This window comes from Neophocaena asiaeorientalis, unplaced genomic scaffold (assembly GCF_003031525.2).
Source record: "Neophocaena asiaeorientalis asiaeorientalis breed wild unplaced genomic scaffold, Neophocaena_asiaeorientalis_V1.1 scaffold35, whole genome shotgun sequence".
Taxonomy (NCBI): domain Eukaryota; kingdom Metazoa; phylum Chordata; class Mammalia; order Artiodactyla; family Phocoenidae; genus Neophocaena; species Neophocaena asiaeorientalis.
The window spans coordinates 1,209,719-1,225,158 of NW_020172984.1; the positions used below are offsets into that span (position 1 = coordinate 1,209,719).

The 15,440-nt window shown below is 46.8% G+C and overlaps 1 pseudogene; it reads right to left on the reverse strand.

Annotated features, from left to right (window-relative positions):
* Positions 1-1,214: 1,214 nt before the first annotated feature.
* Positions 1,215-15,320, reverse strand: LOC112397817 (glutathione S-transferase Mu 1-like; annotated as a pseudogene).
* Positions 15,321-15,440: the final 120 nt, after the last annotated feature.

A 15,440-nucleotide genomic window follows, 5' to 3' on the forward strand; every position in this document is an offset into this window, starting at 1 on the left:
CAACTCCACTGTCCAGCCACTGTTTGAGGAACCTGCTAATAAGATGGTACTCTAAAGAGCCCTACACTTTGCAGGTATCCTAACATAAAATGGCCACACGACCTCTTGACTGCACAGAGTGGCTACACTTGATCCAGCCCACTAGGCCTGCCCATTTCGGATCAAGATATCCAAGGGGCACCTACAGCCTACTAAATGCTTAAGTTAGAGAGAGCTAATGGCTTTCCCCCAGACCTGTAGATTTTAAACCTTCTGAAATGTATTCTTTATCTCAGGTGGCTGAGATAACTATATCCAAGGCTCTAAATCCATATAATGGCTGTAGAGTTCACCAGGGCTTTAACTAGAGATAATTCTTTCAAATTTCCAAATTTCATTACATGTTTATCGTGCACCAGGCAGTATGATAGATATAAGAAGTATAAAGTCAAATAAGACATGGATTCTCTCCTCAATGACTTTATGGTTGAGTTGGAGAGCAAAACAAGTAAAACAACAATTATAATACAGTGGGGGTATGTTTTTTTTGTTTTTGTTTTTGTTTTGTTTTTTTGTGGTACGCGGGCCTCTCACTGCTGTGGCCTCTCCCGCCGCGGAGCACAGGCTCCGGACGCGCAGGCTCAGCGGCCATGGCTCATGGGCCCAGCCGCTCCGCGGCATGTGGGATATTCCTGGACCGGGGCACGAACCCGCGTCCCCTGCATCGGCAGGCAGACTCTCAACCACTGCGCCACCAGGGAAGCCTGGGGGTATGTTTTATTGAGATATAAGAAGACAGATGAAGGGTATCTAAAGCAGGGAAAGCCTCCAGGAAACGGTGACAGAAGGTAGGCCACCAGGATCCCACACTATCAGTAGACTACTCAAACCCCTTCCCCAGCACACCCAAGAGCCCCCTGAACCATGACACAGAGTACCACAAGCTGACAGGAGGCTTCCCATGAATGCTGAATTAAGGAGGGAGCCAGGCACAGAAGGGCCCCCCTTCTGTAAAGACCCCATGCTAAAGAACAGAGGTACATGAAGTAGAAATAGAAAGGAGCAAGCAATAGTATAATCCCACCTGTCCCCAACCCCCCGCCACACACACACATGCATGCCCATCCACGGAGCCTCTGCAGTGGACAACAGAAGGAAAAATGGACACCCACACACACCCAACAGTCAGTCGTGACTCCAGGAAGCCAGGAGGGAATAAGACAAGACACAGCAGGTATCATTAAGGCTTTACTGGGGATCAGACAGGGCTGGGCAGGAACCACACTGGGAGGCAGGGCCTGCACCTGCACACCAGGCCAATTCTGATCTTCAGCGCAGCGCTGGGAGCTCAGAGCAGAGCTCTGCGGGCCAGGGGTCTGGTCGGGCTCCTCAGAGCAGAAGCAACCATGGAAGGGAAGGATAGTCTAGTTGGCTTTAGTGCAGGAGGGATAATGTGGGGTGGGGGAGGAACTTTGCTGAAGAAAAGTGGGGAACTGAATAAAGGATGGATGAAAAGGGGGTTGGGAGGGAGATAAAGGGGGCCAACACGGCATCTAGAGTGAAAAGAAGGAGAAAGAAAAAGACAGACGGTTCTGTGCACAGGGAGGTCCACCTGGTCTCCAGGACAATGGCTCCTCACTCCCATCTCCTGGTTACAGGGCAGTATTTGTTGCCCCACATGGCAGTCTTTAGAAACAGAGGGCCTGGGAGGAAGCAGCTGGACTTCATGTAGGCAGAGATCTTCTTCAAGCCCTGAGGGTGGGAAAAAGAAGGCCAGGCCTCAGGTCTGCTGCCCCACTGGGGCTCATGCAGCTCTCCCCAAGTTTGGTACCCTGGTACAGCCCTTCCATGTGGGGTCAAATGTTGGGGCAATAGACAGTCTTTTGGGATGCTCAGCTCTGGAAAGTTGACTCTTCCAATTTCCTGTAATTCATTTGATTTCTTAATAAGACTTATCACATATGGAGACTCTACCCTGTATGAGGTAATGTATATCCACTAGAGATGGTAATATAGGTTTAGAATCTCTACACAGCTACCTGACAAGATAGGTTCTACTGTCACCATTTATCAGAAGGGAAACTGAGGCACACAGAGGATAAGCACCTCCCTCCTGGTCACACAGCTCATAAGTAATATGTCTAGAATGCAGCCTGGCTCGCTCTCACTCTCCATTCTGAGCTCTTTCTGCTGCACTCCCTTCCTCGCAGCTGAAAACAAAAAGAACAAGGTTCATTCGTCATCCACTTATACAAAGAGTTAAGTCACCACTCAGGGCAGTTGCTCACCAACAGTGTGCCTGGAGGGGTATTCAGGATGGAAAAAGAACAAGATGAAACATTCTGTATTTCGGATACCTGGCCCCTAGATAAGATGCATAACTAAGGAAAAACTCGAATCACCTCCGATGTGTGCACCTCTCCATCCACAGAAAAGCACTAAAATCACTAACTTGAGATACCCGTTTTTTGGTGATTAGCAGTGATCGTTTACCAAGACTTAGAGTTGATTATTCTTATTTCCCAAACCTCCTCCCCTACTTCTTGAGAGCAGTTCCTCAGAGCTATCTGAGAGGCTGTCTCCCGGGATATAGTCCTCAGTAAGTTCCCCCAAAAAAGGGAAACCCACTGCTCTTACGTTGTGTGGGTTTTACTTCCCAGTGGACAGTTTTAGTGGCCACAAAGGGGCCCAGAGGAGACTTTTTCCCCTCACCGGAACTTTACAAGGATCTGGAGCCTTGGTACCAGCAAGGCCCCTTGTGCCGGTCCACCTCTCTACATGTCCGTACGAATTTGGGTGAGTCTCTCCTGATCTCAGTTTTACCATCTTGGCTGACAATCCTGAGTTTTATTCAGTGGCAGATGAAAAAGGTACCTGACTTCTCAGTTCAGAGATACTGAGAAAGTACCCAGTCGAGAGCCACTGGGAAGGTTCAGGCTGGGTGAGTAGGTAAGGGGCTGGTTGGCATCTTTCCTCGAATTGACTACTTTAACAGAATTAGTTGGAATATAGTGTAGATACCATATAAGAGCTCTTAACTCCAAAGATAAGGGACAGAGCTCTTCCTGGCCAGGTATGGCTTTCTCAGGCAACTGAGAAACTTGCAGGAGTGGTGGAGGCCAGTCCTTTATACCACACAGCAGTCCCATAGGGAAACCCATTCTTTAATTTACAGAAAGTGGCCCATCTGGGGACACACAAAAAGATTTGGCCATCCAGTGTTCCCAGTGCCCATCGAGGCTTTAGACTGTCTGAGGGAGAAACTGAGACGTGTAAAAGACCTGAAATGACTCTAGGGTGACAACTAGGAGAGTTCAGCTCAAAAGCAACACACTGGCCCACCACATACAGTTTCAATAGTAATTTATCCTGAAAAACAGACTCTGAAATGGGAAACAAAGCTTTCTAAACAAAAGAAAGAAGGGTGACAGATTGCTAACCTATGACTAACACCACAGCCAGGTTTAGGTACATTACATACGGAGCTTATACTTGCAAATACGTAATTGGGGAAGCTATACCAAAGGAGATCTCATCCTAAAAATGGCCAAAACGGGGTTCTTTGGACGTTCCAATACTGGGTTTTTTGGGTGTATACAGCTAGAGAAAGCAGGCTATAAGATCAAACAGACTGAATGGAATGCTCATTTCGATTGGTATTTAGAAGCTTCTAAAAGAGGAAATGAGAAAGTAACTTCTTGCAGAAAAGCAACAAAAAATGGCTTGAAATTATATCCGAATTTTTAAAAGGCCTCTGAAGGTGGACCTGCTCTCCTTTGCTCCTCCCCGCTCCTCTAAGTGTCCACTGCAATGCTCTCCTTCATGCTATTCGTCTCTCTCTCAACTTCGTTTTTGTAACACCAAAATTGATTCCCCACAGAAAGCAACAATAATTCAAAAGCCTTGGTAAAATTGTGATTATTTTGGCCAAAAAGTTTTTAAAACTTTTTTTTCCCCAAGATTCTGACCTTAAGGAAACAAATGCCCTTCTAGCAGGAACGTGCATCATCTCCCCATACCTTTGAGATATAAATATTCTACCTGATATTAGGCATCTTCTACTGTGTTTTGGTAGCTTAGTCTCTGCAGTTGAGAAGGTACACATATGGTGTACATTTGGCAGAAAGTTGCATAGACTGGGATTCCAAGCAGCCTTTTTGTCCAGCTATGCCAGCTTCAGCGAAATGTGTCATAAGTGGTCCCAGTCCATAAAGCGCCTTTGTTGTCTCAACCTTCCTTGTGTCCCTGTACAACAAAGGCCTTTACTTTCTTAGACTATATTTGGGAGTAAACTTTCTGGTTCTGGTGAAGGCTACATCCTTTGCACTCTCTTTTGGGGACGCCTCTTACATCTTATTGGTTTGAATCACAACTAAAAATCCTAACAATTGATCCTTTAAATTGGAAAAACTTCTAAATTGGTAAATTTTTAGAGACCTCTCATTGTAAACAGTTGTTTCATTGGTATCTATGGAAACACCAAACTAGAACGTGGATGCAAAGAAATATAATGGCTAACCTTAAGAACTCCCTTAGTTTATAGGATGGAAATCTTTAGATGGTTATTAAGAGATGGGATAAATGAAACAGACTTCGACAGCATTAAAACAACGGTTTTGATACAACACTACCAAAAAGGATGTTTTGGAGAGGCCAGAAAACCCCTTATTGGTCCTCCTAATGTTAAAGGGCCCCAAACAAGTCCACTCTATTTACCCCAGTTTAGAAAAATTTTAAAGGTAAAAAAAATTACATTCAGATACTTGACCAGCAATTGCTCGGGGCAACATGCCAATCAATCAAGTTAAAGATTGACAAAAAGCCCTGGGTCCCTTGGCTCAACCCCTCACTGGAGACCCCAAAGCCTTTTATACAGAAATGGGTAAAATGGCCAGGGAATAAAAAGGAAAGTTTCTGGGACTCCTTATAAGACCAAGACTGGTTAATAGGGTCCTAATGAGGGCAACAGTTAAAGGTATAAGAGTTGATAGAGTTGAGATGAAAGTCTATTAAAAATTGGTGTATTTGTGTTTTTTTAAATAAATTTATTTATTTATTTTTGGCTGCATTGGGTCCTTGTTGCTGCGCTCAACCTTTCTCTAGTTGCAGCGAGTGGGGGCTATTCTTCGTTGCGGTACGCGGGCTTCTCATTGAGGTGGCTTCTCTTGTTGAGGAGCATGAGCTCTAGAGCACAGGCTCAGTAGCTGCAGTGCACAGGCTTAGCTGCTCCGCTACCTGTGGGATCTTCCCAGACCAAGGCTCGAACCCGTGTCCCCTGCATTGGCAAGCGGATTCTTAATCACTGCCCACAAGGGAAGTCCCAAAAAATTGGTGTTTTTGAACAGGCTTTATGTAAGATGGTTCATCTCTTTTACCTGATATATTGTGGGGATGTACAATATGTCTCACTGTACAATATGGCTCCCCTGCCTGTTATAAGACAGGGTATATAATCTGTCTCTCAGGCAATGTTAATTAAACATGATAAAGGAAACCAATAGGGTTACATGAGTCCACAGAGTATGAGGTAAAAGCTGGGGTCTAATATTCAGGGGCTAACAAAAGCAATAATGGAGTTTGGTTTGGGGGTTTTGTTTGTTTGTTTTGCTTTGTTTGTCCCTAGGGTAAATTGGTCTGAGTTTGACTTGTGCACTCAGAAAGAGGACCTTCTGCAAACATTTGAAGGCATGATACACAGATCCCTAAAGTTCTGGAATATGGAAATCTTTTGATTTCCAGTTTAGTTGGAAATTTTCCTTCTGATATAAGAAAACAAATTAAAGAAAATGTAGTTGGGCAAATCAATCTTTTGGTATCATTTAGGCGGCAGCCCAGTTCTTTGGGGAATTAAAACCAACTGTGGGGACTTCCCTGGTGGTACAGTGGTTAAGACTCCAAGCTCCCAATGCAGGGGGCCCAGGTTCAATCCCTGGTCAGGGAATTAGATCCCACATGCATGCTGCAACTAAGAGTTTGCATGCCACAACTAAGGAGCCCACCTGCCACAACTAAGACCTGGTGCAACCAAATAAATAAATATTTTTTAAAAACAAAAAAATAAAAGCAACTATGTTTGTCTTGTGAATCCCCACATTTCAGAAATGTAAATACAGCCCACAATGACCTGAGACTGAGCCTGATTAACTTAATAAGGTAGAACCTGAAACCAAAGGGAAAAAATAAAGGAAAAGAGGCCTTTTTAAATTCAAATGGTTAGAAAGCCTCCTTCACCCAAAATCTAATTCACAGCCTCTTTTAACACTTGTCAAGAATGAATGTAAATCTTAAGTCTTTTCCACGAATAGTAAAAAGCCTAAAGAGTCTCCCTCATTATCGGCTTTAGAAAGGAGTAAGCTGCAACCCACTGCAATGCGCCCTGAGGGGAATTCAGGATGGAGAAAACCAGGATGAAACATTCTGTGTTTTGGATATGGGGGACCTTAAAGAGTTAGGATGCATATCGAACAAAGAATTTCAGTCACCCCAGATTCGTGCATCTTCCTACACATAGAAAAACACTAAAATCATTAACGTGAGATATTTGTTTTTCGATAATTAGCACTAATCTCTTACCAAGATGCATGCTTGACTACACGTACTTCCCAGCCAAAAATTCATATACCTACTGTCTCCTACCTTACGTCTTGAGAGCAGTTCCTCTGAGCTCTCTGAGAGTCTGTCTCCCGGGCTACAGTCCTCAGTAAGGTCCCCAAATAAAACTGAAACTCACTGCTCTTAAGTTTGAGGGTTTTTTTTTTCCAGTCAACATCTTGTTATGGGAGTACTTGTTTTTCTCATTCTGCAAAAACGTTCTCTTTTTCAGAAAAGACTTCTAGGTTCCCAGGGTTTGCCCACAGAGGGATGGATGCCTAGCAAAACAAGGGGCTCAGAAAGTGCCCAAGCAACTTGCAGAAGAAACCAGATTTCACTCAGCAAAACCTGGATGAAAGGTGATAGTGAAGCAGGAGATAGATGGGACCCAGGCCAAACAACTGAAGTTTGTCACCTGTGGACAGAAACTCCATAATAGCAGGAACTCCATAAAAGCAGGATGATGGGGGAGGCTGGGCCCTGCCCAGACAAGAGATAAAAGACCACATATTCCTCATTCTCGAAGTCAAGGAGACCTCCCTGACTACACATGCACAGAAAGCCTCCTTGGAGGTCATAAAGGGAGGGGGCGCCACTTCATAGTAAGTGATGTCAACTACCCATAGGCCTCTTCGCTAGAATCCATCTTGGCTAAGAGATGTGCAAGCACATAGGGAAGGACCCTGAGATATATCAAATATGGACTCAGAACCAGGCAAAGCAAGATGACTGGTCAAAGGAAACCTGGAAGAAATGCCCCATAAAAGTGATTCAAACTACCACAAGGGCGTGACTCTCTCTCTGAGCCCACCCGGTGTCTATCCACACGTGCTGTACTCTTTTTTTTTCTCCTAATAGACACCTTATTTGTTTCACTCCTTTCCATCTTCGTGGGAATTCTTTTCTGCAAAGCCAAAGGGCCAGGGCCTTGTCACTGACCACTGTTCTAGTAGCTAGGATTTGGTGCTCTCAGCACCACGACCCGAACTCAGTCTCTGGCCGGGAACCAAAACCCTGCTTCAAACCGCAGCAGGCCGAGGCCACCTGAGATCTTATTTGGTGCCGAAACCAGGGAATTTAAGGTAAATTGCGGGCTTTGCCCAGCTGCGGCTTGGGGCCTCTGACTTTCACTCTTGCCCTCTTTTCTCTTGCTTTCTGCTTCACTTTCTTTTCAAGTCCCACCCCTCAGGCCCTCAGGTCCTGACCCCCATGGCATTTTCCATTGCGGCCAACTCCAATTCCTCCGGAGTTCCCCCTTCACTCCAGGCGTTGGTAGTCCATACACTGCAACGGACAGCCTATTGGGCTGGCCACCTTCAAGCAGACTGCAGTGCTCAAGGAGAGCCCTGACAATGCACCAGCAGTGGTTCAAGGAACCCCTCACTCGAGGGACTGGGTAGACCAGAGATGTCTGGTCAGGGATCAGTGGGAGAGTTGAGGACACTCAAAATCCCACCAAGCACAGGATTTGAAGGAAATTCAGAGGACGCTCTGAATCTCCTTCAGGTACCTCCTAGTAATGTTTCCAGAATGCTGGACTTCATTTCTAGGAGTGCAGTTAAGCCAGATGGGCTGAGAAGGGAAAGCTTAGGTCCTGCTGTAACATTGCCTGGCCTTTAATTATGTAGGGGGATGGAAAAAAATGGCCTGAAAATGGGTCTCTTACAATTAGATCTTTACTGCCATAGTATGGGAAAATGGACTGGGGAAAACTCTCCTGACATTCTAAATGATCCCTTCTAACTTCTCCCAACTCTCAGGGGGGAAACCAAGCTCCCCCCACTCCTGCAAGTTCCCTTACTCCTTCAGATTCTTTTGATCAAACTAAGACCCCCACCTCTCTGGAGGGACAATCCCTGCAGGGACAACATTTTATCAGCCAGTCTGCCCCTGTATCCAGGCCAATCTGAGCATTAAATTGGTCTAAATTTTAGCTATGAAACTATGACCAAGGAAAAAGAAAGATGAGTTTTGACAGTGTGGCCACAATATTCTTTAGACTCTGGAGAAAACTGGTTAAGAAAAAAAACTTTTTTTTTTTTTTAAATTCCAAAACTGGTTCTTTTTTCATGTGCAATTAGAAAAAGCTAGTTTGTTACTTTTTCCAGAATTCTGACACTGAGGAACACGTCCTACTAGCAGAACTTGATTTTCTCTCCCTGTGCCTTGAGACCAGGGCTCTCAGGAACACTTATCTAGACCATCTCTAATTCCTGAAGCTGAGGAAAAAAACTGGAATGAAGCCTTTTAATATTTTTCTTATTCCAACTGTTATTTATAAACTAGTGAGTTTTACATTGTGATATCTAATTCATGACTAAGTTTAGAAAATGAAGTTAGATCTCTCGTTGTATCTGTCTGGATATATGTCTCAGTGTATGTCTTTGTCTTCGGATAATATTGCTGAGGTTAATTTGTAAATGAGCTCTATTTAATTGGCTTAAAGGAAAGTAAGCACTTACAAATCAGGCAATTCTAAATACAAGAGAAATTAAGCTAAGTGAATTTCAGGTTCACATGAACTGGGAAATATTCAGTATTAAATTAATACCTGGTATTAATGTTTAAGTTTGTTGATCTAATTAATATAGACATGTCTTTAGAGTCATCAACATTAAGTATAACACTTCTATTGCATCTAGGTTTAATATAAGCTAAATAAAATCTTGTTATATCCATTGTAAATTTGTCAGCAAGGAAAGTAACTCAATGTGAAGAAACTTCTAAGGAAAAAAATTCAAATGAGATAAGAGCTTCGGGTGAACTTTTTAGGAATAAAATAAGATACTGAAACATTCATTACTGAACACTGGCTTCCTTTTATAGAGAAACAAAAGGTCTAGAACTATTAATAAATATGTTTGGTGCCACACTGAGATATTTTCTGTAAGAAAGCACATTTTTCAGGAAATTATTATTTGGATTTATGTTTACCAATCTACAGAGTGCTGATACAAAGGACAGTTCATGGTTGCTTAAAGAAAGTAGGATGTGTGTTTTTAGTAAAGAAGATATGAGGAATGGAATTGCATTTTATTAAGGGAAAAAGAAGTAGGTCTGACTTAAAGGTGGCTGTTTCTAGATGGAAAAGTAAAGTAATGGATACAGAAACTGACAAAAAGCTTTGTGGAAAGTGAACCCCAAGAAAAGAGTTTTGAGAATGGTCAGGATTGACTAAGCTTAAAATAAATTTAACTGAGTAAATGAATTTTAAAAGTAAGCTGGTGCAAAACTTGAATTGGAGGACTTCCCTGGTGGCACAATGGTTAAGAATCCACCTGCCAACACGTCCTCAATGGGGAAAAACTGAAACCATTTCCACCAAGATCAGGAACAAGAAAAGATTGCCCACTCTCACCACTATTATTCAACATAGTTTTGGAACTTTTAGCCACAGCAATCAGAGAAGAAAAAGAAATAAAAGAATGAAGCAACTAACCTCATGCGCCACAACTACTGAGCCTGCGTGCAACAACTACTGAAGCCCGTGTGCCTAGAGCCCGTGCTCCACAACAAGAGAAGCCACTGCAATAAGCCTGCACACCGCAACGAAGAGTAGCCCCTGCTCACCGCAACTAGAGAAAGCCCATGAGCAGCAACAAAGACCCAACACAGCCAAAGATAAATAAACAAAAATCTACTTAAGATTAAGAAGCCTAGCTTGTTCTTTCTAAGGACACAACGGTTTCCCAGACAAGATGACGGTGATGCAGAGATTCCAGACACTCCTTGGAACAGATCCTGCTAGAATAACAGCAGATGTCACCCTGGGTCACTTAATGAGTCAGGGTGAGAGCTCTGTGACCCCAACTAGGTAGGGTCTGTGAGCCCCTTGACAGCCTGAAGAAGCTACAGAAGACAGACCTTTGCCTTTTGTCCTCCCAATAAAGATTTCTTGGGGTTCATGTCTCTCAGGGTGGGGTATGAGGCAGGAGATAGGTGGGCCCCAGGCCAAAGAGCTGAAGTTTGTCCCCTGTGGACAAAAACTCCATAATAGCAGAAACTCCATAAAAGCAGGATGATGGGGGAGGCTGGGCCCTGCCCAGACAAGAGATAAAAGACCACATGTTCCTCATTCTCGAAGTCAAGGAGACCTCCCTGACTACAAATGCGCAGAAAGGCTCCTTGGAGGTCAAAAAGCGAGGGGGTGCCAACTCATAGTAAGTGATGTCAACTACCCATAGGCCTCTTTGCTAGAATCCATCTTGGCTAAGAGATGTGCAAGCACATAGGGGAGGACCCTGAGATATATCAAATATGGACTCAGAACCAGGCAAAGCAAGATGACTGGTCAAAGGAAACCTGGAAGAAATGCGCCATAAAAGTGATTCAGGGCTTCCCTGGTGGCGCAGTGGTTGAGAGTCCGCCTGCCGATGCAGGGGACATGGGTTCGTGCCCCGGTCCGGGAAGATCCCACATGCTGCGGAGCGGCTAGGCCCGTGAGCCATGGCCGCTGAGCCTGCGCGTCCAGAGCCTGTGCTCCACAACGGGAGAGGCCACAACAGTGAGAGGCCCGCGTAATGCAAAAAAAAAAAGTGATTCAAACTACCACAAGGCCGCGACTCTCTCTCTGAGGCCACCCGGGTGTCTATCCACACGTACAGTACTCTTATTTTTCTCCTAATAAACACTTTACTTGTTTCACTACTTTCCATCTTCGTGGGAATTCTTTTCTGCAAAGCCAAAGGGCCAGGGCCTCGTCACTGACCACTGTTCTAGTGGCTAGGATTTGGTGCTCTCACCGCTGCGACCCGACCTCAGTCTCTGGCTGGGAACCAAGATCCTGCTTCAAGCCGCTGCAGGCCGAGGCCACCCGAGATCAGTATGAGGGTGTGGAGCACAGGCCAGGCCAAGCCAGACTCTAATTATTCCACTTAAAGGACAGAGTCCACCTGCCTGGCCTGGGACTTGAGCCCAGTCTCACTGGGCCCCAACCTACCACATCCCCAGTACTGCTGCAGCCAACTAGGCAGTGAGACTCAGGTGTATCTGTGCACAGTCTTCCCGAGACAGACAGTGCCCAATAAGTTCCAAGGATTCAAAGATCCTGGGGGTGCCTGTACCCAACAGCCCAGGCCCCAACAGGCCACACACTGCAGCCCACATCTGTCCCCATCCTGCCTGCCAGGAAGTCATCCCAGCTCTTGCAAAATTCTCAAGGCCAATAAGCCTGGAGCAGAACCAGAGCTGATGAGAACTAGCTAAGAAAGCAGATTTGATGATGCGGCCGGGTGGGGAGTGGGGGTGGGAATAGAGAACAGATTGTACTGAAAAACCTATTGGATTAGAGCTTCAAATTCCCAAATCTGACATAAAGCAGACTTTGTTGCTCTCCCACTGGTTGACTGAGGGTGACCAATGAGGAGCTGGGAGGTGAGGTCAGGCTGTGCTCCTCCAGCACCAAGTGGTTCCACGCACACCACACAGCTCGGGGTTCCTGTAGTTCTCCAGCTGCACTGAGCCCCAGAAAGTGGGCGCCAGGATTGTGTTACTTCTTCATCCCCACTGTGCCTGACACAGTGCCTCATACAGAGGAGAGGGTCAGACCAGTGAATGTTACTAAAAATAAATGTACCATCCCGCCTCTGAGATCGGAATCTTGAGTAACTGGAAGGAAGAAGGAAGGAAGACGAGGGAAGGAAAGTGCCCACTATAAGAGGTGTCGAGATAAAATCCTTCCAAAGGACACCTATGTATGTACTCAAATCCCAGCACCAACTACAGTCCTGAGAATCTCAATACAACTGGCGGCGACTCACTTGTGCAGACCCCTCTGGAGATCTAGAGAAGATATTGTCTGTTTTTAGTACTTGATATCAGTCCTATGGTGTCTCAACTCTACTAATGCCAGCTGCAGGCAAACTCCTGAAGGTTCTGCTTCCTCCACACTTTCCAGAGCTGTGAACCAGACAGGAAAAGGACCTGAGCTTTCTTTTCCATACAGGAAAGGGAGAGCCACTGACTGCTGCCCATAGAAGCCAGATGCTCTGACTGGGAGCCCAGCACAGCCTGTACTGGCCCTGTGACCTTCAGAAATTATCCTTTCAGCTTAACTCCTTATCTGTAAAATGAAGAGGATAATTCTTTTACCACGGAGGAATGTTATAAAGATTAAATTTGACACAATATATGTTAGATGCTGAGCAAAGATTCTGGCATAAACCAAGTCCTCATTAAGTGTTATTCTTCATTTGGGTTCCAACTAGGAAAGCATCAGTGAAGAGAGGGAAGAGAAGAGAGATATAAATACTAGAGGGGTCAGGAGAATCACCTCAAAACGGGAAGTGAAGTCTTTCAGGTTTGGGAATTCATCCAGACACCTGGGCTCAAATGTGCGGTGCATGTCAAGGATGTCGTACACCAGGAAATGCACATAGGTGAGTTGCAGAAAGGCAAAGCGTGAATGGGCACCAAACTCTGAACGCGGGAAAAATGGCAACTCTCCATCCCCCGAAGCCGTCCCCCTTACCTTGTCCCCTGCAAACCAGGGCCTCTTCCCCAGAAAATCTGAGAAGAGCTTCATCGTTTTAGGGATCTCCTTCAAGTAATCAGGCTTTAGTTTCTCCTGAGGCACAAAACAGCTGTCACTGCCCTCAGATACAGACTCCCTGGGCAAAGACCAGGCCTCCCAGGGCTGTGCCTGATCCCAGCTGCCAAGTACACCTGGGTCAGTGCCCAGGCTGCGATTTAACCCACTTGTGTTCATTAGACTCCTACCAGGTACCACCTCCCATCTGTGAGAGGAGATGGGAAGGCAAAGGGCAAAACCACACTGTACGTGAACCTGTCACCACTCAGCTCCAAACACCTGCCGTGGGTCAGACCAGCAGTGTTGTGAGACCTGGCAGAGCGCGGGCCTCAGACCTCAGGAAGATCAACACTCAAATGACTCAGGAAAGAAGTCCTAAGTTCCAGCGTGGGTGACAGAAAGGGTGTGAATGCCGATGCAGTTTCTGAACAGATGAGGAGAATCTGAGAGGCTGAAAGGAAGGAGGGAGAGGAACAAAGTCTGACCCCAGGCTGCCTGCTGGGCACATGTGTTTATGCCTGAGATGCCAAGGAGGAGGTGCTGGGCTAACGAGGAAAACACCCTGTCTAGGAACTGAATTTCCACCCAAGGATGTCTGGACTCTATCCTAAGATTGGTGGGAACTAAGAGTTTCCAAGGGAATGTCTTGGTGGATCAGTAGCTCCAAGGAGTTCAAAGGCAAAAGACCAGTGTAGATGCGACCCTGACCAGCATTTCAAACCCTGTCCAGCCCGGTGGGAGGGGACTCATAAAGTCAGAGCTGTAGCAGATCATGGCCATGCACAAGCGGACATCCATAACCTGGTTCTCCAATACGTCCACGCGAATCTTCTATTCCTCTGTCTCCCCACCTGTGGCCACACAACAGGGACTCACCCTCAGGATCCCGCCCCAGACAAGCCCAGGGCATGGCCACCTGTGCCCCTCCCCCACCCACAGCTCCACTCACACATGTTGTACATGCGAGCAATGTAGCAAAGGATGGTGTTGCTCTGGGTGAGCCTGTGAGCCCCATCAATTAAGTAGGGCAGCTGGAGGAACAGCAGGCCAGGTCGGTTGGGCCACCAGGCTCCCCTGCACCCACTCCCTTGAGCAAGGGCAGAGATGAAACCTGGCACTCACAGAGCCTGGCCCATGGTAGACACTAAATAATATACTGTAAAATGAAGGGATGAGCTGGGACATACAGCATTATGGAAAGGCAGTGAAGAGAACCAGGAAGCTGAGAGGCCGAGCAGAAGGCACCGGACCCTGAAACCTCTAAGCTGGGTAAGCAGATGGACAGGGACACCATCCACTTTCCCCCAGAGCACCCCAGCCCCTGCACCCACATTGGGGAAGTCCAGGCCCAGCTTGGATTTTTCATTCAGCTACTGGCTTCTGTCATAGGGAGTTGTGGTAAAGAAGATGCAGTGAAACAAACCGCCCCGGAGTCCAACCCTCCTTCCCGGGGGACCTACCAAGGAGTCAGAGACAAGAGCCCCTGAACAGGTGGATCTGGAATCTGAACCTCTAAATCTAGCATGGAGTTTTGGGGGAAAGCACAATTAGACGGCTCTGGAACCCACATGAGTAAGGTTTACAAAGGGTTAGTGCAAGCAATAAAGGGAACCCGTGCCAATGGCTGATACAGGGGCCCGGCCATCGGCTCTCATGGCCGGCCTTGGAGGCCAGCTAGACACTCAAAGAGTTCGGGAAGGGTTAGACCTCTCTCCAGCTGCTGGAGGGCAGCAGACAGAAATAACAGGGGCCAGGACATGGGTTGCTTGGTACCAAATCAGCATGAATTGAGCAGAAGCCAGGACATGACAAGGATGCCATTACCGTCCCCCAGCGGGTACTTCTTCTCCTCCTAGTTTGAGTCTGTGTACTCCAGGAGCAGGCGGATGGCGTGAGCCAGCTGGGAGAGATAGCCGGGACAAAGGACAGACATGAGGTTTAACCGCACAACTTTCTGTGCTCCGCGTCCCCTCCCATACTCCCAACCCTCTCCCCGACCTGGGAAGGAGAGGCGGAGGGAAGGGGCTCGGCTGCAGCGAGCCCCACAAACGAAGTTTCCGGCGAACCGGTCCCCAGCTGCGTAGCATTTCCCTGCCCGCCCTGGTGGACCCCCGCTCACCCCGCGGATATCCCAGTAATCCCGGATCATTGCCATGGTCAGGGTTCGTGGATCGGGGTACCGTCTCCGAACCGCTGTGGAAGTTCATCCGGGTGCCTGGATCAAGCCTGGGTGTGGCCTGAGTGAGGCCACGCCCCACCGCCTCTCTCCGCCCCGCCCCCAACTACTACCCAATCTCCGAGGCCTCCTGCGACCCGGGGCACCCGAGGTCCTCAGCGCGGT